The 20764-nt window shown below is 49.8% G+C and overlaps 1 protein-coding gene across 3 annotated transcripts in view; it reads left to right on the forward strand.

Annotated features, from left to right (window-relative positions):
• The first annotated feature begins 371 nt into the window (after positions 1-371).
• ELK3 (ETS transcription factor ELK3) overlaps positions 372-20764 on the forward strand; it is a 70831-nt gene continuing 50438 nt past the window's right edge. For all 3 annotated transcript variants that reach the window (XM_070052729.1, XM_070052728.1, XM_070052730.1), the window contains exon 1: positions 372-510. The gene's annotated coding sequence lies outside the window, so the exon portion shown is untranslated. The remainder of the gene's footprint in view (positions 511-20764) is intronic.

The raw sequence follows: 20764 nt of genomic DNA on the forward strand, positions 1-20764 counted from the left end.
CCAGCGCAGGGACCCCCCCCCTTCCACCCCAGCGGGCGAGCAGGGATCCCCACCCCCGGAGGCTCCTCCCCGGGGGTGGCTGAGCAGGAAGCGCAGCCGGCGGCGGGCGGGGGCGCGCGGGCGGCGTGGGGCGTGCGGGCCCGGGGCGGCGGGAATGCGCGGGCCTCGGCGGGCAGCCCCGGCGCACAGCCGCGGCCGGGGGGCGCGGCGCGGGGCGGAAAAGCCTGTTTACACAGCCTGCACACCGCCTGGGGAATAATGCAGGAAAGGAAGTGAGCCGGCTCGGCCTGACTGCTCCAACTTCCTGCTCTCACACACACCAGAGGGGGGGGGGGGGTGAAAAAAAAGAGGAGCGAGAGAAAGAAAAAAAAAGGGGGAAAAATCAGGATCTCATTACAAGAGCAACAGAGCGTCTGCAGACGCCTGTCAGCATGGCAAGTCGGGGGCTTTCGCCCGGGTCCTCCTAGACCTTGCCCCGAAGACGGCTCCTGAAGGCTCCCCCGCGTCTGGGTAGGCATCGGGGCTCCGCCTGTTGCGCGCACTCCTGCAAAGTTTGCTCCGGGGTGGCTGCTTCGCCTCTTCCCTGCGGGTGGGGGTGGGGCGCGGGTGGGCGCTGCGGGGTGGCCCGCGGGCCGAGGGCGCCTCGGGGATGCTGCTGCTGCGCCCGCGCCGCCGGGGCAGCGCGGGGACTCTGCGCGAGTGGCTCCCGGCCCCCAAGGCTGCGGGTACGGGGAGCGGGGCCCGGCGGTCCTCGGGTCCCTACAAGGAGCGGGGAGCCGGGCGCGGGGTGGGCTGCGTGCCTGGACGCTGGACCGTGACTGACCTTCCAGTGCCGGGGAGGACAGAGCGCGCGGGTGCTCGGACCCGAGGAGGGAGGCAGACAGGGATGGAGCGGGAGGGGACTCGGTGGGGCAGGGGGCAGCGTCCAAGCAGGTGACCCCCGCCCGGGTCGCCGCCCCAGGCGCAAGCCCAGGCGGACATTTAAACGCCAGTGGAGCCTTGACACGGTTTTGGAGAAGGACCGGGCCAGAGAGGGCTCTGGCTTGGAGCTGGAAGGCGGCCCATGATGTGACTGTAACTTTGGGCAGGGGGGTTAGGATTTTGGGGAAGGGGACTTTTTTTTGTTTTTTTTTTAAAGGTCTTGGCTGTGTGTTTTCTGAACCGAATCATCCCGGGGAGCTGGTGTCGTTAGGCGGCGGGTGGGGGTGGGGGTGGGGGCGAGAAATGGGATTTAAGAAACTGCAAAAGGGGCTTTTTTAGAAGAAAAAAAAAACGAGTGTCGGGAGAGTTTCTGGCTTGTCTGGAAACAGCAAGACTAATTGCCATGCGCTTCCGCTTTGAAACTGGCAGCCGACAGCGTCTTGAAAATGACTCACTGGAGGAGCTCACAAAGAAACTGTGGTTTGCTCCTTCTCAGGTTTATGTATTTGTGCCTTTTACAGTTTCCTTTGTAGTGTTCGAGGGGCCCCCGCCCCTTCCCCGCCAGCCCCCTCCCGTCCGGCCTCCTTTGAAAGCCCCCAGCCGTTCCTTAACTCTGCCCAGTCTCCCCCTCCCACCCCGAGCCCGGGTCGGGGGGCCGGGGTTGGGGTGGGGGGAGGCCGGGTTGTTGTTGGAGTTGGCTGGGGAGAGGGTTAAAGGGATTCTGCTGCTGCAGGGGGAAAAAGTTCCCTGAATTTTCCACTGGCTGCCGCAGGAAGAGAGAGCCCCTTTAGTCATTGCTAAGTAATGTCTGCACACACACCAACTAATCTCATTAGGAGTTTCCGCTGCTCGGCACAGGAGGGGTTTTGTGCAGCCTCCATCAGCCTGGGGAGCCCAGCGCTGGGGAGGGAGCCCAGGGAGGACTGTTTGCTTAGGGGGGCGGATGCCCCGCCAGCCTCTGCAGGGCAGCATCCTGTAAATCTTGAAGCCCCTTTGGCCATTTTGGAGTTGAGACCAGCAGGGTTTGCTTTGTGTGTGTGTGTGTGTGTGTGTGTGTGTGTGTTGGGGGGAAGGCAGGTTCCCTGGCCGCTCAAACACGCCCACCCTCTCCCATCTGTGGGCTTCAGTCTTTGTTGGGGGGCCAGGGCCAATCGGGACTGGAAGGGGTTGCTGCAGACCTGGCGTGTTCCGGGCATCTGTTGATGAGTTAAATCGATTTCTGAGCCTTCCTGCTCTGATCTCTCTGGCACACATTTGTTTGGGAAAGATCAGTTAGGAGTTTGAATTTATAGAATTATAAAACTACAAAGTGTGTTACAGGAGGCCTTGCGGGTCAGATGGTGGAGCAGACGGTCCATAAGTGCTCTTCAGTTTCCAGTAATGACCCCGACTGCCCAGCCCGCTGAGGATGAGAAGTGATGGCCTTTCTATGCCAAATATAGCAAAGGCCTTCTGGCTATTTTTTTAAAAAACCTTTAAATGTTCTCTAGAAATGTGTAGTTACTAAAAAGGATAAAGAATTTCAAGGAACCCGATCGAAACCACAGGGCCCCGTCATTGACAAGGACGTGGTGCCCCTCGGGGGGTTCTGAAGGTGCGGGCATTTCTCTTACAGTGGCGGAGTATGTCCTAAAAACAGCCCAGGGTGTGAGTCAGTGGGCATGAGCACAGGCTGTCCCTAACGCCGTGCCTGGCACAGAGTAGGTGCTCAGGAAATGGTGGCATCCAGGGCTGCAGCAGGAGGACAGAAATGACATTCGATGAAGAGAGCTGACATTCTGCTGGAGCGTTAAGGATGGCGGTTGTAAATACTCTGTGTGTTTCATTTGAAGAAATTGGAGGTCCCTGGAATCCTCCTTCCCAGCAGGTTGTTACTTGGGATACATACGGGTTTTTTTTTCTCTTAATTATGTAAGGTTGCCATTTGCTTATTTTTAAGTTGGTTATTCATTTTATTGGTTTATAGACACGCTATAGATGATATTAACCACTTCTCATTTTTTTAAAGGATTTTATTTGAAAAGTAGAGAGATAAAGAGAGAAAGCGGGAAAAACCAAGAAAGAGATCGTAAATATGCTGGTTCACTTCCCAAATGGCCACAATGACCAGGGCTGGGCCCGGCCAAACCAGGAGCTTCCTCTAGGTTTCCCACGTGGGTGCAGGGGCCCAAGCACTCGGGCCATCTTCAGCCATTTTCCCAAGTGCATCAGCAGGGAGTGGGATCAGAAGTGGAGCAGCTGGGACTTGAACTGGTGCCTATATGGGATGCTGGCACTGCAGGTGGCAGCTTTATCCTCTATGCCACAGCACCAGCCCCCGTACAGTTCATTTCTGTGTATGGTTATCAACCGGAAATCACTTTTGCCTCTCAGGAGACAGGTGACACTATCAAGACATTCTGGTTGTTACAGCCGGGGAGGGCGCTATTGGCATACAATGGGTAGATGCCAGGGATGCTGTGAACATCCCACATTGCATAGGAAGCCCTCCACCCCCAAAGAATCTTTAAACCCAAAATGTCAGTAGTGCCCAGATTGAGAAATTCTTATTTACCTTAGTCATGGTGATGAAAACTTTCGCATGCATTTATTCCATGAATGTGACATTTAGTGAGTTGCATGTTTCTGCTAGTATGTAACAGTACTCATGAACTTTGTCTGTCTTCTGGTCACTGATGTGTGATAAAGGGGGGCCTATGCTGGTGCGCAGTGGTGGCAGACCCTCTGTGAGCTGAGTTAGCCTGCCTTGCAACCTCTGCGGGCACGGTGTCTTCATGGATTCACGCGCTCACACCAGTGCATTTTGGACCAGAGTGGTGGTGGCTCAGAATGGGGAGTGCAGTTATTTTTAACCCCATTTGCATTTTGAAATTACCTAAATATTAATGAGTTCCTTTTTCTTATGTAAAACATTAAATAATCTGAAACTACAAGGACACAGTAAATGTCACTCTGAGATCATGTATTAAAATTTGTATTTGTACCAATGTTTTTGGAACCTGACTCTTCCCGAAAGTGGTTTTAAGGGACTTCCAGGCAGTGTATATCAATTGAAACACATCCTCCTTCACTGTCAGATACTGGATGTTGTGTGGTGTGTCTTCCCCGGTTACGCTTAGATACCTGAGTCAGAAGGCCGATTTGGTGCCATGAAATAGTGCAACGCACCATCTCTTGACAAACCCAAGACGCAGAATAAAAACCATGCAAGGATGGGACTTCCTGGAGGAGTCGTCTTTTTAAGTGAGGGTGAGTGACTGCTCACTAAGGCAGAGCTTTGCTCCCTTCCAGCCTAGAGAGTAGGACTCTGTCATCCGTGTGTCTCCCAGCCCTGGGGCTTCCCTTTAAGTCGTTTTTTTTTTTTTTTTTAAATTTATTTTTATTTAGTCAGAATTAAAACAGAGAGGAGGGGAGGTAGAGAGAGAGAGAGGTATTCTATCCACTGGTTCACTCCCCAGTTGACTGCAACAGCTGGAGCTGAGATTTGAAGCCGGGAGCCTGCTGTCCTTAACGCTCCAGGGTGCAGGGGTCCACGGACTTTGGGCCATATTCTGCTTTCCCAGGCCATAGGAGAGAGCTAGATTGGAAGTGAAGCAGTTGGGACACGAACCAGCACCCATATAGGATTCTGGCACTGCAGGCGGTGGCTTTACCCACTACACTACAGCGCTGCCCCCCCCCCCTTAAATCTTAAAAACTGGGCTCTGTGCATTCTGCCTCTGCCCTGGTGACTGGCCTCTGGCCCTTCCCTAAAGGCCTGCACCTGTACACATGGCTGATGGGCTGGAAGGAGCCTACTCGGTGGGGTGTTCTTGTAAGTTTCAGGCAAAGGGATCTTAGGTGATAGTCCCGTAATTCCGCTTTGTCTTCGACTGATTTATAGGATATATACTAGTATGATAGTAGTTTGAAAGTTTTTTTGTTGTTAAAAATGTTAATATGAATTGCCTTTGGAATATGTAGACAACCACATAAAATTAAGTGTCTCATTATCATACTATTACAATGTTGATGTTTTTCTAGATTTTAAAGTGTGTGTGTGTATATAAACACATAGAACAGTTCTTACTTGGTTCACACTGTATTTACTATCCTGTAATTTTTTTTCCACCTAACACGTCACATAACACATTTTAAAAATTAGACTAAAACCAAAATTACCACACATAGAGCTTGTATTTATTGATCTAATAAATGTGTTGACTCAACAATGGGTTGACATAATTTCTGCATGGACTTTTTTGTTTTTCCTTCTGTGGTTCAAGTAATGTTCTAAGAATGTTGTTCTCTTGACAGACTCGAGTTCCTATGTGCTGTGAAATTTGGGATTTTTGATGAGTTTCTCTGACTTAAGAATGAGTCATGATTTGTGAATATCAAGATGTAGTAACAGGAAGCCCAGGGCACTGCACCTCAAAATTGAGGGTTAAATGATGACAGAGAAACTAAGATCAACTGGAAACACACCTTGAGATGATCTAACTAGGAAGGAGGAGGCAGGTGGGTTGTATACATGTTGGCAACTGTTACTATTACTGTCTCATTTTGTATCCATAGAGTTTCCAAACTTTGAAATTGGTGTTATAAATTGATTTTTTTTTTAGCTCAAGATTACAGTTGCCTGTGGCTGGTTTGAATTGAGGTCAGTCAGCTTTTTGATTGAAACTGTGGCTTTGAGACCAAGAAAACTCTGGTTTTGCAATGTATAGTGTAGCCTCAATAAATTGAATTTGTGTGTGTGTGTATGTGTAACTTTCTGTTCACAAATCCTAAAGACCTTCAAAATGTGTAAATCATTTAGTCTTTGAAGTAGCTATTCTATGCAGAAATTTGACTTGATTCCTACTCAAAACCAAAATAAAAATGACCTTTATTCTACTATTGGAAACTTACATATATGTCAACAGGTTTAAAATAAACTGTGAGCTGATTGTTTGAATAAACCAATTTGGTATGAATTGCTCCTAGGAGTGAACTCATTGATTACTTTCTTGATATATCTTCATTTACATTTTCTAGAAAGTAGTCACTGAATTATTCTAAGCACTAATCATTATTTTGTAACATGACTCAGTTACATATTTTTGAAGAAATTAAAGTAATAGCTTTATTAATGGATTCTAGCTTGAATTGGACTAAATTTATCCACACATTCTAAAGACATAAAGCTTTAAAGTATTTTTAAAGCTATTCTAAGAACCATTCGTAATTATCTTGGTATAATATGAGTGTTGGGATAGTTATAAATCACACATTTCTGGTCACTTTTTCTTAATATTGGTGAGGTTAAGTCTCCTTTATTGCAGGCTTTAAAGAATATACGCCTTTTGGAGTCTCCATCCCATTTTTTTTTAAAGTTGAAGTGTAACAACACACTGAAACACACCATTGAAGTGTTCTACGCATCCATGTAATTCCCTCCAAAACTGAGAATATTTTCACCACCTTGGAACATTCCCTACATGCTTATTTATTAACTGTTCTTAATTCCATCATGGGAGTTTCATGATTCTATCATGCAGATTCTTTCACCCCAGAATATCTTGAGAAAATCCTGCAGTATTTAATCTGTTTGGTTTAAATAAACCATTAGCCTACCTGTGATTCCTCATCATCCAATAAGAGGAAAAAAATCCCATCTACATTATTAAGCTCCAAAAAGTATTTAGCCAGAAGTAGTGTGTGTACTGTGAGAAAGGAGACATTCCCAGGAAACGGGATGTGCCCTGATCTGGGGCCTCAGTTTCCTTGGCTGGATGGCAGAGTGATTGAAGTGGAGCAGCTGGGATAATCCCCTTTTGAGGCAGAGGTGGTATTTGTGTGCTACTTTTAAGTCATTTCCTCAAAAAAAAGTTGGGCAAATGTGAATTTTTGCCATCATACCCAAATAGCCAACATTTGCACATATACAGCAACTTCAACCGACTGTGCTATTTCCTGGTGGGGGAAAAAGGGTTCCCTGTAAGGGTCCCCTTCAGTCCCTGGACCCCTTTATTGAAGGACGTCTCAAAGGAAGGGTGGCCCAGTGCGGTGCCTCTTGTCCTCGTTGGCGGTTTGTAGCGGGCAGCGCTCTTCTCTGGTGCTCACAGCTGCCTCTGACTGCCTCTGGCTTGGATGCTGAGTAGGCCCTCATGAAATTTTGGTCACCCAGTGAAATCCCCGCCCCTTCCTCCTGACCTCCTTGAAAATGCACTGCTTCCCCCTGCACTGCATCTTAGGGTTCCCACATCCCCGCCACCCTACCCTGAGCCAGCGCGTTCCTCTGAAAACATGCATGTGACCTTGTTACTCTTCCGCACATCTTCTGGTGGCCTCGGTTTAGGTACCAGGGTAGGCGGGGCCCAGCCCGAGTGTCCTGCCCACTGGCTGTATGAGGTCTGCAGAATCACGTGGTCTGGCCTTGCCCAGGCAACCACGGGCAGGACTGGGGATTCAGGAAACCTACATCAGCCTAATTTTTAAGTTAACTGTATATGGCCTGCAGATGACGTTATAAATATCCAAATGGCCCTGAGCAGAAAAAAGGCTCCCCACCCCGAGTTAGGATGGAGACCCAAATCCTCCCCACGGGCACTGGCCTTTACTCAGCTTAGATGCTTCACAGGTGGGTGCCGGGCCTTTGTCAATGCTCCTCTCCCTCTGGGAGTCGTCTGCCCCGCCCTGCTTCGGTTTTTCTCTCTACTTTGCCACTGAGTAGTCGGTCACCTTTCAGCTCACAACCCAGCCCTCGCCTCCCTGGGAGCCTTGGGTGTCCCCCGGGCAAGGGCTGCCTCGGTCACTCATCCCTGGCCTTAGCATTCTCGTCCCGGACTTGAGTCCCAGGTTTCCTCATTACCGGAGTTCTCTGTCCAACTTCTTGCTCTCCAGACGTAGGCACTGGGTAGTTCCAGGTGTGTGTATTTCTAGGGACGGGGCCAATGTCCCTGTTGATTCATGTCTACTCTTTACCTAAAACTCAGGAACCAAGTTCTTGCGATCACGTGGTGTGTCCTGTTTTATGAAGCCACCATCCAAATCCTTGAACCTGACTTTTTTTCTTAATGTCACCTTTTTAAAAGATTTACTTGTTTGCAAGGCAGTTATACAGAGAGAAACATAGATCTTCTATCCACTGGTCCATTCCCCAAATGGACACAGTGGCTGGGGCTAGGAATGGGCCAGGCTGAGACTAGGAGCTTCATCCGGGTCTTTCATGTGGGTGGCAGGAGTGCAAGTACTTGGGTCATGTGCTGCTGGGTTCCCAGACACATTAACAGGGAGGTAGATTGGAAGTGGAGCAGCCGGGGCTGGAACCGACTCATGTATGGGAAGCCGGCATCTTTGCCAGTGGCGGTGGTGGCTTAACCCTCACCACAGCACCGGCCCACCTTTGAACTCTACCGAGACGGCTGTGGATTGTGATGGGTTCCACATCTGTAGTACCCATCAGGCTGGAAGCCCCCTCTGGGCTTGCATCTGTTTTCCTCGTTCTTTGTCCATCCCCGGCTCTTTGTGCAATACCTGGAATGTGGTGAATTAAAAGAAATTTGAAGGGAGGGGGCACTTAGCAGTTGATCCGTATAGCCTTCCTTGTTTTGCCATTGGACTTGACAAAGCACTTTGTTGCTGTGCATGAAGGAAACTTTCCTAGAGTGAGTTACTTGGATTAGTAACAGGCAGGTCTCTAGATTAAACCATAAAGAGTGTCAAGAAGGTCTTTCATATCATCTTTCATTATTTTTTTTTCAGACTTGCAGGGAAGAGTTGATACATAGAAATCAGGCTAGTTTATTAAATCCCAGGGGGACAAACATTAGCTCAGTGTTCGATACGAGTTGCTCTTCTTGGAGTAGTTGGTTCACCGCTAGGTAACTCGTAGGGTGATAAAGCTGGAAAGAGGCTGAATGCAAAGTTCTTTGGTGTTACAATCAATCATTCTGGATCAACTCTCGCTACTCTTCTATTAAAGATTTCATTGCCCAGATTTTCATAGTTCCCTTGGGTAATCAATGTTGAATCCTGTAATAGTAGTTAAAAAGCTTTCTTACGCTGAAACCTATGTGTTATTTTTGTCCATTTTATGAAAATGATGTTTCTGATGGAATTGCTTCTCTGAAATGTGAAAGTTCTGCTTGAAAGGCGGAGATGACGGAGATCTCCCGTCCGTCCTCGGGTTCGCCTGCCCAGATGCCTGCCGTGGCTCTGGTTGGACCGGGTTGAAGCCAGCAGCTGGGAGCTCAAGCTGCGTGTCCCGCCTAGGTGGCAGGGACCTAGGCACCTGAGGCCTCACCTTCTACCTCACAGGGTGCGTGTCAGCAGGAAGCTGGGATCGAACGGAGCTGGGACTGGGGCCTTCCTTAGGGGCTGCAGGCATCCTGAGCAGTGTCTTAGCTGTGGCACTAAATGCATCGTGCCCGTGAGCTGTAAAATCGCAGAAGACCATGCCGTGTGATTGTGAACAGGCGAATGACTAAGTACCCAAAACCTCTTTTGGTAAAGAAGAGTAGGTCTGATAACTAACTCTCGCTGCATTTTGCCAAGGAGCAGTTTACTAATAGTCAAAAGTTGATTAACCAGAATGTAAGAGTGGATTTTTCTCCCTGCGTTTGTTTGGCAGGAAAAAAAACCAACAACAGCAGTGGCAATAGTGGGACAAGCCCTGGGGTTTATTCCAGTGTATGTTCCTGGGTAACTGCAGGAATCCCACCCTGCCTGCACCTGAACCTGGTCCTCATCCCTGGAATGAGCGCACTGAAGCCTAGAAAGATTATAGTACTGTTCGGTGGTATTCTAAGCAGTGAAGCATCATGTAGATATTACAGTAGTTTCCTTACACTAAAAGAACATTTTGCTGGTTTTTACTCATTGAATAGAAATGCAGCTGCTCCACTTTTTGTGTTGAGTGTGGAAGGTTTCCCTTTAGAGGCTAAAACTTGAGCCCCAGGTGGAGTTCATTGGAAAATGAAATAGGGATGTGCCTTTGACTCAGTGGTTGAGATGCCCATGCGCCTGGGTTTGTTCCCTGGGTCTGGCTCCAGATTCTAGCTTCTCAGTAACGCAGAACTTGGGAAGCAGCAGTGATGGCTCAAGTAGCTGGGTCCCTGTGGCTCACCTGGGCGACCTGGATTGAGTTCCCCGCTCCTGGCTTCCGCCCGAGCTTTGCCCAACCGTATGATTCATTTGGGGAGTGGACCAGCACATAGAATATCAGTCTCTTTCTGTCTCTGTCTCTGTCTCCCTGCCCCTCTAATGAATAAATTTAAAAAGCATTTTTTAAAAGAAGCAGACTGATATTGGAAGGTGAGAAGCATGTGCCTACACGCATGTGTGTGTACAGGATTGGGATGAGGGAGGGATGTTTGGATATAAGAGGAAAAACCGTGTGACTTCTTGCTGTTTGTCTATACTGAGTCACTCTGCCCATATAGGAGTTGAGCCCTAGTTCTGTACAGAGATGCAAAAGGGACTGTAAGTGATGTTTCTTCGCCAGGCAGAAGCATGGCCTCACTGAGAGGGCAGGAAAGAACCTGGATTTATTGTGTCGCTTTCAAGAAAGGAGAAAGCTTAGATTTCTGGTCATTTTAATAAGTCCTGTTATGCAAAAGAAGAGGCGTAAACACTTAGGGCCATCTGGAAGACTGTATGATAGGTGACGTGCCTCAGTGGTCAGCGTTTGATCTTACATCTAAAATTCTCAGGAATCCAGAATTCGTGAGCACTGATAGAAAAGCTGTATCTCTTCGTGGACCTGCCTGTTTTCCAACCCAAGCCCCGGATGCTGATCATGTAGACCAGAGGGCATTGGCGTGGGGTGCGTCTGTCTGTCTGTCTCTCCAGAGAAATGCCTCTGGAGGTTCCTTGTCCCATGCTGTGTGTCGGATTTAGGGCAGAAACGCCTTTGATGGCGTGACTTCACCTTCGATAGCTCAAGCAACACCCAGAGAGTCCGCTCAGCTACTCGGCGTTCCCCGGGCATGCTGACCTCGCTTTTTCAGTTGTGTCAGCATTCGCAACTTTGCATTTATGATACTTGGATAAATGGAGTGAATTGAAGACTTAATTTAAAAACACGAAGTGGATGACTTTGATTATGAAAGTGTATGCTGTTTGAAGATGTCTGGAATCGAACTGCAAACCCAAGTATACCATGCTTGTTGAACTATCGGGAGTCGCTGCTCTCAAAGCTGATCTTTGGCCTGCTTTGATTTTTAAATCGGAGCTGAACCACAAGACCAGCAGCCTTCTTTGGCCTTTGCCACATCCTTTGTGCTTCTTATAACCTAAATATTATGACCTAGTAGTCTGTCTTTAAGAAGACAGAAACTTAAAGATTGTCCGTGAACCGTTTGATTACAATAATTTACCTAATAAAAAGGGTGATTTTTTTTCTTAGCCAGAGAATACAAGATCACTTTAGGCAGGTTCTAGCTTTTATTTGGCACAGTTACTAGGAGGGAACCTCAGTTTTGTGGGGGAAATGGGTCAGAGTACGGTAAGCTTATTTTGCAAAAACTTGAAACACATAAGTGTGTTTGTGTTCCTCCCCCAGACTTTGTTGAAGATCCTGCATCAATGTATATGAAACAACAGTGGGAAGAGTAGACCTAGTAACAAGTTACACGTGACCTTTCAACAAGGGCCTCGCCAAGTTGGACGGCAGATTCCTTAGTGAGAATTAGAGGCAGGGAGAATAGGGTGCGATGTGGTGTCTGGTGTGAGCACCACCCACAGTGGCTCCCTCCCATCGGGTGTGTCTGGTGGCCCTTGTGTGATGACGTTTTTTGGACAGGAATTAATGGACTGTTGGTCTGTCCCTTCAGTTTTAGTGTTATTTTGTTCATTTTATTCATATACGTATGTATTTGAGAGGCAGAGAAACGGAGCTCCTGTCTGCTGGTTCACTCCCTACATACCCACGATGATCAGGACTGAAGCCAGGAACTCAATCCAGGTCTCCCCTGGGGTGGCAGAGACCCCATCACTGGAGCCATCACTTGCTGCCTTTGGAAAGTTGCAGTCAGTAGCTGGAGCCCAGAGTTGAGCCTGAGCCCCATGATGGGGGGGACAAGGACATCCCAACCGGCATCTTAACCACGAGCAAACGCCTACCCCTGCTTGTTCGTTGATTCTCTGCATTTTGGCAGTTACTTAAAAAATAGGTTTTAAGTGAGGCATAGGGAGAAAGTTAATTTTGAAATCCCTTGATGTCTATTTTTGCAGCAGTTTTCTTAGAAGTAACTACCCACCAGGAGCACCAAGATATTTTAAATGTGTTCCCTGTACTGTCCTCCACTGCAAGGCAGGCTTGCTTTTAAATAGACATTCAGTAAAAAGTGAGAGGCCTTTTTTTTTCCACCTTCACACCATTCTATTTGTACTTTGTGTTAGAACTGGATCAGAAGTTATGTACAGTTAGAAGAAACCGTGTGTTTGCCGTCGTGACCATCCTGTGTTGTAAGACCTGCTGTCCATATGCAAAAATGCAACCCAAACAGCATGCATGTGGAGAGAGTAAGGCTGTGAAAGGGAGAGTTACTGCCTTTGGGACCTGCCATGCCGCCAGCGTCCCCCACAGATGTCCACCACGTGAGCAGGTGATGCTGTTTTGAAGACTGTAGGTTCCCAGTTTTGTTTTTTTTTTTTTTTAAGATCTCTTCCAAAGGGAATATATGATCATCCCAGATTTATGTACAAATGTTTATACCTCGAGTTAATTCGCATTTCCTAACCCATAAAAGAGCTTGAGAACAGCAAAGAAAAGCAGCGAGGCTGAAGTGGCGGTGGAGTCGGAGGCCTGGAGAGTCTGCTTCCTTGCTGCAGGCACCGCCCCTGTGAGCTGCTCTCTGTGCTTAGAAGTCTCTAGAGGTGTCGCTGGTCCCCTTGCTCACAGACTCCAGTGGCTCGGAACTGCTCCTGTGAGAATGCCCCAAGGAGTGGGATCCAGAGACGAGCGAACTTGGCCACCACGTACTGCAACCTGCATCTTGACATGGCCGGCAACCAGTACATCTTGGCAAATGTTAAATTTTGGAAAGGAGAGAAGATTGCTGATACAGTGGCTCTTCGTAAATAACCAGCAGTTCCAGTATGGTCTGATAGGAAGTTTGAACCCCGATCTTGTCCTGCTAAGTGTTTCTCGAAGCTCCTTTTCTGTGTCTACTGTGTTAAAAAGATTTCAAGTGGCTTCCCTGGGTCTGGTGTTGAAGGCGGGAGTCTTTAGTGGCTCGACCATCCAGAAATGGCTGAAACAGTGATGCTTTATTATTTTAAGTTCTGTGGAGAAGACAGAGTTCCCTGGTTTCCCGGGAGGAGCGTGGCCTCTCTGTCTCTAGGCCACCACCAGGGCATTCTGTGAAGGACAGTTGGAAAGAGAAGGTCAAGGGTTCCAATTGCTCCATCCAGTTCCCAAGCAAATGAGAGCCCCGTGTGTCACGCGGGCGTGAGAAGCAGGCGCTGGAGAAGAGAGTGATGTCTTGGTGATGGCAGTGAATGGAGACAGACTGAACCAGCCTACGGAAGGCAGAGGGGTCCCTGGGGGCCTGGGACAGGGAGTGCCAGCGCTGCCCATCCCAGAGGGAGTTACAGGGCGAGAAGGTTCTAACTTTCACTAGGGTAGAACTCTGGAAGCAGAATGTGCGGATGTCAGAGGTGACCCTGATGGGTGCAGCTGGGCCAGGGCCAGGGGAAGGTGCGCAGGTGCTTGGGTGCTTTCCTGGCAGGCCCCGCCCGTCGCTGCCTCAGACCTGGGAAGCTGAGCGCAGCTGTGCAGACTTCCTGGTCCCCTGGGATCCTTCTGAAAGGCAGGGATGGTGTCGCAGCCCACACTCGAGCCCACCTGGAGTCCTTCCTCCCCAGGGTTCCACCGTCCTTGGTGACGCAGGGTGTGTGGGGGGGAGCCCAGCGTGTGGGGGTGGGTGTGTGCATGCACACACGTGCGCATGTGCAAGACAGAGACAAGGACAGGCGTGACGTTAAAGGGCTCCTGTGAGTGGAACACAGCGCCAGGGTGCATCCATGGAAAAAGAACAGTGACCAGGTTTCTAGCTAGAAAAGCAAAGACCTGAATTTTCCTTTACTGACTACATTTTATCCTCTGTGTGTGTGTGTGTGTGTGTGTGTATGTTTTTCTTCCAATGTTTCCACTGGGTGGTGCTGCAGGAATTCCTACCTTTTGCCTTGGGTCTACCCTTCCCAGAAAGAGAGCCCTAACGCATAATTGAAGGAAGTCCTGATTTAGAAAGATTTTATAGTTGCCACACAATAGAGGAGCTTGGAGGATGCTCGGGCAGGAAATGCTGGAGTCTCTGGATGTGGAAAAACCATCATGGCTTTGTGCGATGCAAAAGCCCCCTCTCTGCACGGGGCTTGCACTTTGGACCCTCGCTGCCTTTGTGTTCAGCCTGGAGCTTTCCAGCTTATCTGGAAGACGATTTCCTCCTAGAGGAAGCCATAGGTACAGTTTCCTTTATTTTGACTTGCAGAAAACTGTCTTACAGGACCTAAGTCAATACATGCTTCTTACGTGTGAAGACAGCCGCAGGTTTAAGGAAAGATCCCTGGGAAGGCTCTATGTGAAGCTGAGGCATTGTTCCATCCTTACTTTAGAGTTCGTTTCCACAGTGAATGTGGTCACACGGGCTGCGTGTGGTTGCTTTCAAGACGATTTTTGTTGTAACAAGTCTCGGCTTTGATCACGTTCATGGACCAAGCTGGAGAGGGCTGGGGCCGGCCTTGCGGATGGGGAGATGGAAAGAGAGAAGCTGACGTCCCTGCCTCAGATCACGGCCTACGGAGGCCTTGGCTGCCCTGACACTGCCTGTGTCCCGACTTCCGACTCTGCCACTGGGCACTGTCCTGGATCTTACCCATAGTACAAAAAAATTTGAGTAAAAGGTTTTTCCATTTGAGCAAAGCCCTTTGAAATGCAAGAATCCCAGAGTCGGGTGTGGGGGTGAAGGAGAGGGACACTCACTGGAGGTGAGGGTGTTTATTAGTCGAGGCTCAAGATTAAGGTCAGTGAGCGAGATTTTACTAGGTTTTACTGACTGCACACAGTGGTTCGTAGGACACCTTGTGATCCTCTTGAAATTCCAAACTCTGCTTTCTCAGAAGCCCCGGAGGGGAAAACTGTTTTCACTGGAAAGCCTTTGAGGTCCCGCTGGGTGCCGGGTCCCCTGCCGTGTGCTGTGGCTGTGCAGACCCGGGGCTCCCCAGCCGGCCCCTGGTCTAGCTGCAGCTAGACCAGTTGTGTGTTTGGGGCACTCTCTGGAGTTGGGGCTGACTGGCTCTGGTCATCCCCTCATTCCACCATGCTGGGTCCAGGCCCCGCCCCCCTGGCTGGGGGTAGGGGGAAGCGTTTACGGGATTCTTTCTGGGAGCAGAACCCGCTGGGGCAACTGGAGTCCCAGATGCAGCGAAACCAGAAGGGAACGGGGGAAACTGCAGGGCTGGTTCCCAGTGGGTGTCGTGTTGTCCTGAAGTGAAGCGGGACTCCTGTGACTGCAGTGGGGTGTGTGTGTGGTCCGTGTGGTGATGAAGACCCAGGACTTCGGGGCCACACGCCCTGGACCCCGAGCCTCTGTTGGCCCCTGATTGTCCTGCAACCGTGGACATGTTTTGCCTTTGCAGTCCTCGTGGGCAGAGTGAACCAAGAGTCCTGCGTGCAGGCCCTGTGTAGCGAGCGGTCCTCGACCGTGAGCCCTGTGATGAGGTTGGTGCCTGTGCAAAGGGGCAGTGCCGTGTTCCTCAGCCTGCGCTCTGATCTTGAATTCCGTGAGTCGCAGGTTTGCTGCTGGCCGAGGGCTACGGCTCCGCCTTCCGCAGATTGGAGCTGTTCACGCGGAAGTTAGAAGCTAGGGTTTAAATACCCTGTCGAAGTTCTATGTATTTTGTAGAAATATCTCTTGTTTTTTTCCCTTTGGAATTCTATATTCTGCGAAGAGTCCATGAGACCAAATACACCAAGACACCGCCTCTGTACTGCGATTGTGCGTCTGTATCTGCCCTCTGTGTGTGATGTGTTGGGGTTGAATGTATGCGCTGATGGTCTTGACACTTCGATTCATTAAAAGCAACCGTTTGATGTAGTTCAACTTTAGCAGTTGTGATGCTGTTAGGAAACAGAAGTTGAAATATTGTAACGAGATTGATTATAACGAGTATGACTGGAGCTTAGCTTCGTGTGTTCTTTACCGAGATCTGCCGAGTGAAAATTCCTCAGGCAGCCGCGGCTCACTCGTCCCAGGGGTGTAAGATCACCTTGGCTTTGTGCAGGAAGGTGAGGTAGTCTTGAATGCTCACTGGGAACTAACTGGTGGCTTTATCGCAGCTGCAGAATCACTTTCTGTGCCCACACCCTTGTCGTATAAATGACTGCTCCCTGGAGAATCGGCTTCGGTGCCCTTGCCCTGTCGTGAATTCCCAGGGTTAATTGTGTGGGGGAGGGAAGGCACGGCGTCCTGAACCCCAGCGGTGATCCTGCGCCGGCCGAGGCTGGCCGCCGAGTGCAGGGTTAAAACAGAGCCGACACACGAGACAAAATGAAACCAGAGCTGCAATTACACAGTGGGACAGATGTAGGAGACCGGGTTTCCTGTGGCCCATTTTCCAGTTTCCTGCCGGCAAGCTGCAGGAAAGGCAGCCGTGCGCTGCGGAGCGGGGAGAACTCGAGGGGGACGTGCTCCTGCCCGCCTGACGGGGGACGCACGCAACAAAGGCGACAAAAACAGCACAGAGAGGGAATGTTTGGGTTTTCATCCCCCAAAAGCATCTAGGAAGTAACAGTGCATCTGTTCAAAGAAAGATCACTCTTGGCATAGCCTGGCCGTCTACGTGAGTCTCTGGGCAGAGCAGGCGCTGTTGTGTGCTGGGCAACCTCTGGTTTAATGGGCTGACTCGTCTGTTTCAGACATGGTTTGCCATTTGAATACAGTGGGTCGCCTGGAAGATCGTCCCTGCTGTGCCCAGCACTTCTGAGTCTGTGTCTGGGGTGTGTGCACCCACGAGGAGGGGGATGTGGTTAACCTGGTGGCCATCACGAACTGCAGCCTCTGTGGGATGGCTCCGTGACCAGTGGGCTGCTTTGATGGCTCCGGCTTCTGTCCCTGTAACCACCCAGCACAGCCTTTGGATGGGTCGAAGGTCGTGCCTTGCAGGGTCCCTTGACTACCTGGCAGGCCACCTGGGCGGATGCGGGGCTCAGGTAGGCGGAAAACACTCAGGAAAGACACGAGGCCAGCTTCATCCTGAGGGAAGAGGGAAAAGATTCTGTCTGGGCTCGTGAGCTTACCGTAGAAGCCTCTGAAGTCCTGTGTCAAGCACGAGGCCGTGAAGAGCCAAAGACACTGATTGCCTGCCTACCTTTTTGGTGGGTGCCTGTTTGTCAGGTGCTGTGTTAGAGTTGCTGAGTGATGCCCATGAATGATGGCAGAAAAACTCAGTATCTCCACCTATAGAATCCTCGCTGAGGGCATCTTGTGAAAGTCACTTATAAGCCTTGTTGGAGGGGTGTGATGTCCTGGCCGCTGAGCTAAAGTTAACCCACTCACCATCTCATTGAGATCCACTCACTGCTTCCCGCTACACACTGCCTGTTCCTTGTTCACCCAGAACGGAGACTAGCTCTCCCTTTAAGCCCCCAAAGAACAAACCCTGTACCAGGAACCTTAAGTTTGGGGACATTGCCAAGTTAAAGCTGCAGGAGGTCCCCACACGAGGCCGCCTGGCGTGGGATGAGGTGTGGGATGAGATGAGGCTGGGTGGGATGGCAGGGATTGACTGAGACGCAGAAGTAGGATGGCCGGGGCCGCCTTCCTGGCCAGCGTTAAGGTAGCCGTCCTTGGGGAAAGAGAACTCTCCCATGTGTAAGTCACTTCTCTGGCCAGAGACGGCTCGGAGCTCCAGAAGGGAAGGGGGTGGTTGTACACACAGTTGCCGGTGTTGGTTTACGGCAGTGGTCGTGCTCGCGTCCAGGAAGCCTTTCTCTTGGCCTAGCTGGAAGAGTTTTGCAGTGTTGCTTAGAATCCCTGCGAGCTGTGAAAGGAGATACAACATCTACCTCTCGTCTCCAGTTCTCTGCTCTCTGGAAACTGGGCGATCCGTAGCTATTCACAGAATGAATGAGAATGCACGTGTGTTAATAGATAATAAGAGTTTCCAGGAATATGAGCTTGGCCTTTGGCATTTTTTTGTGCACATAGTGATTGAGAATAATTTTGTCTTTTGGACAAAAAATTTAAATGATCTTAGTTCCCCCTCACAAAAATAAGAGACTTCAGGATATATGCTGGTTGTGTATATCAAATGTTACCCCTGTCTACTGAATGCCTTCAGATGGTTCTGGGATGGGTTATTACAAACCCCAAATAACACAAAATGTTGTTTTCCAATTCCCTGATATAGGCACAGGGTTTGTTTCGTAGAATGACGTGATTTCTGCCCTTTCTTCTAGGCCGTGATAACACGAGGGTATTTGAAGAAGTTCATGGAAAATTGAATTAACATGATAAAGTTATTTTGAGAAATTTTGAAATCTGTGTGTAGTTTTTTCATAATTTTTTAAAAAGATTTATTTATTTGAGAGGTAGAGTTACAGATAGTGAGAGGGAGAGACAGAGAGAAAAGTTCACTCCCCAAATGGCCGCACTGGCCGGAGCTGCGCCGATCCGGAGCCAGGAGCTTCTTCAAAGTCTCCCACACGGGTGCAGGGGCCCAAGGGCTTGGGCCATCCTCTACTGCTTTTGCAGGCCATAGCAGAGAGCCAGATGGGAAGAGGAGCAACCAGGACTAGAACCGGTGCCCATATGGGATGCTGGTGCCGCAGGAGGAGGATTAACCTACTGCACCACGGTGCCAGCCCCAGTTTTACCATAATTAATATGCATTTTCCACAAACTTCCTGGAGATCCCTTGTATATATGGATTTCAGAAGTTCTTGCACCAAAATCAGCCCATTTTTTAAATGTCGTTTCCCATCTTTAGCCCAAGTAACTGCATGAAGATGCCTACTAGACACAACTCTGGACAGAAGGGTTGAACTTAGAAGTTTTAGTAAGAAGGGTTTAGATAAGTCCTCACTTTTTATTTCAAACCATGCAAGCTTTAAACATTTTGTTGATACTTGTATTTGAGAGAAACAGAACTCCTACCCACCATTCTGCTCCCCAAATGCCCACAGTGACTGGGACGGGGCCACATTCAAGTTGGAAGCTGGAAACTGGATCCAAGTCTTCCACGTGGGTGCCAGGAACCCAACTACTTGAACCATCACCTGCTGCTTCCCGGGGTCTGCTTTAGCTGGAATCTGAATGGGGAGTGGAGCCAGGGATCGAACCCAGGCCCTCAGATCTGGGACATAGGCATCGCAACGGGTAGCTTCACAACTAGGCCAGCCACCTGCCCTCTCGTGTGTTTGAACAAACCAGGAGACATGTGCTTACTGAGCACGCAGTTTGTTTCATGGGCGTTTTCCTGCTATCCTGGGGCTCTGTCATTTCTGACTTTTTTTTATGTTGGCTAACGTGAGTTGGCCACATCTAAGCTTAAGGACATAGGTGATAACCACTTTGCCCCCTCCACTCCCTGTGGTGCAGCTTGACGTATGAAACCAGGAACGTGCAAAGAGAAGCACCAGGTTGCCAGCAATAGAAAGGAGACTATACATCGGTGGGTAATGGGACTTCTAAGGATGAAAACAAAGCCCTCATTTGCTGTAGGGAACACACATGAAGACGTCTGGCGCCACCTTGTGGCTGGAGGAAGGCACATCTGTCTAAGGTTTCTGGAAGGAGGGGGGGGACGGGGTCCAGGGCCCCTGAAGCTGAGACCGCTTCCTGTGACCTGACCGCTCTTAGGAGGGAAGAGGGGACACCAGGGGACAGTGAGAGGCACCTTGGTGATTACAGCTCCATCCAGATTTAAGAATGAATCAGAAATGAAAGAAGATGCAGAAAAGACGAAGAAGAATGCAAAAACTATTTCCTTGTTGTTTGTGTTCCTTAAAAACAAGAGTTGAAAGCCAGCAAAGAGGGCAGACAGAAGTAGTGGAGACTGCCGCAGCGTCTCCTCCCTGCACCCGTGATCGGCCTGTGTAGTCTCTGGCCACCTCCGCCTGCTCTGCTGCACGTTCACTGCCCTGGTGGCCGCTGGCCGAACGCCCGTGGGCCTGTTTTCAAGTAGACGTGGGCAGCCGTCAGGGGCTGTGTTGTCATCATGGCCCTGGGCTTGACACCTTAGAACATTCCTGTCTCTTCTGCCCCACACATGGCTCCTCTTCCCCCTGGAGGCACCTGAGGGAGATGGGGCGGGAGCAGCCCCAGGTCAGCATGAGCACCTGAGGGTGCCTACAGGCCCCCGGCACAGCAGCTCCCGCTCGTAGGTCTTTATCAAGTTCTGTATTTATCTTCTCTTTACTTGAAAAGCAGAGACGGAGAAAGAGAACACAGGATTCGCTGTCTGCTGATTCAGTCCCTGAATACCCACAACAGCCAGGCTTGGACCAGGTTGAAGCCAGGAGCCTGGAACTCCATCCAGGTCCCCGCGTGGTTGGCAGGGACGCAAGCACTTGAGCCATCGCCTGCCGCTTCCCAGAGTGAGCGTTAGCAGGAAGCTAGATTGGAATTGGAGCTGGGATTTGTATTGGACACTCTGATATGTGTGTATTAACTGTGGCACCAAATACACCGCCACCCCCAGTCATCCGGCATTTCTTAGGCTGGAGCCCGAGAATATGAGCTCAGGGAACTGAGCTTTCTGCAAGAATTTAAACATGTTGTGCTTTGGTGTCCGCTGGTGCTCACTGGCCACTGCCCCCCACGTAGACCCGCCCACTGTAATGGCATCGATGGCTCTGGCCAGAGCAGGTGGC

The sequence above is a fragment of the Oryctolagus cuniculus genome, chromosome 11, assembly GCF_964237555.1.
Source record: "Oryctolagus cuniculus chromosome 11, mOryCun1.1, whole genome shotgun sequence".
Lineage (NCBI taxonomy): Eukaryota > Metazoa > Chordata > Mammalia > Lagomorpha > Leporidae > Oryctolagus > Oryctolagus cuniculus.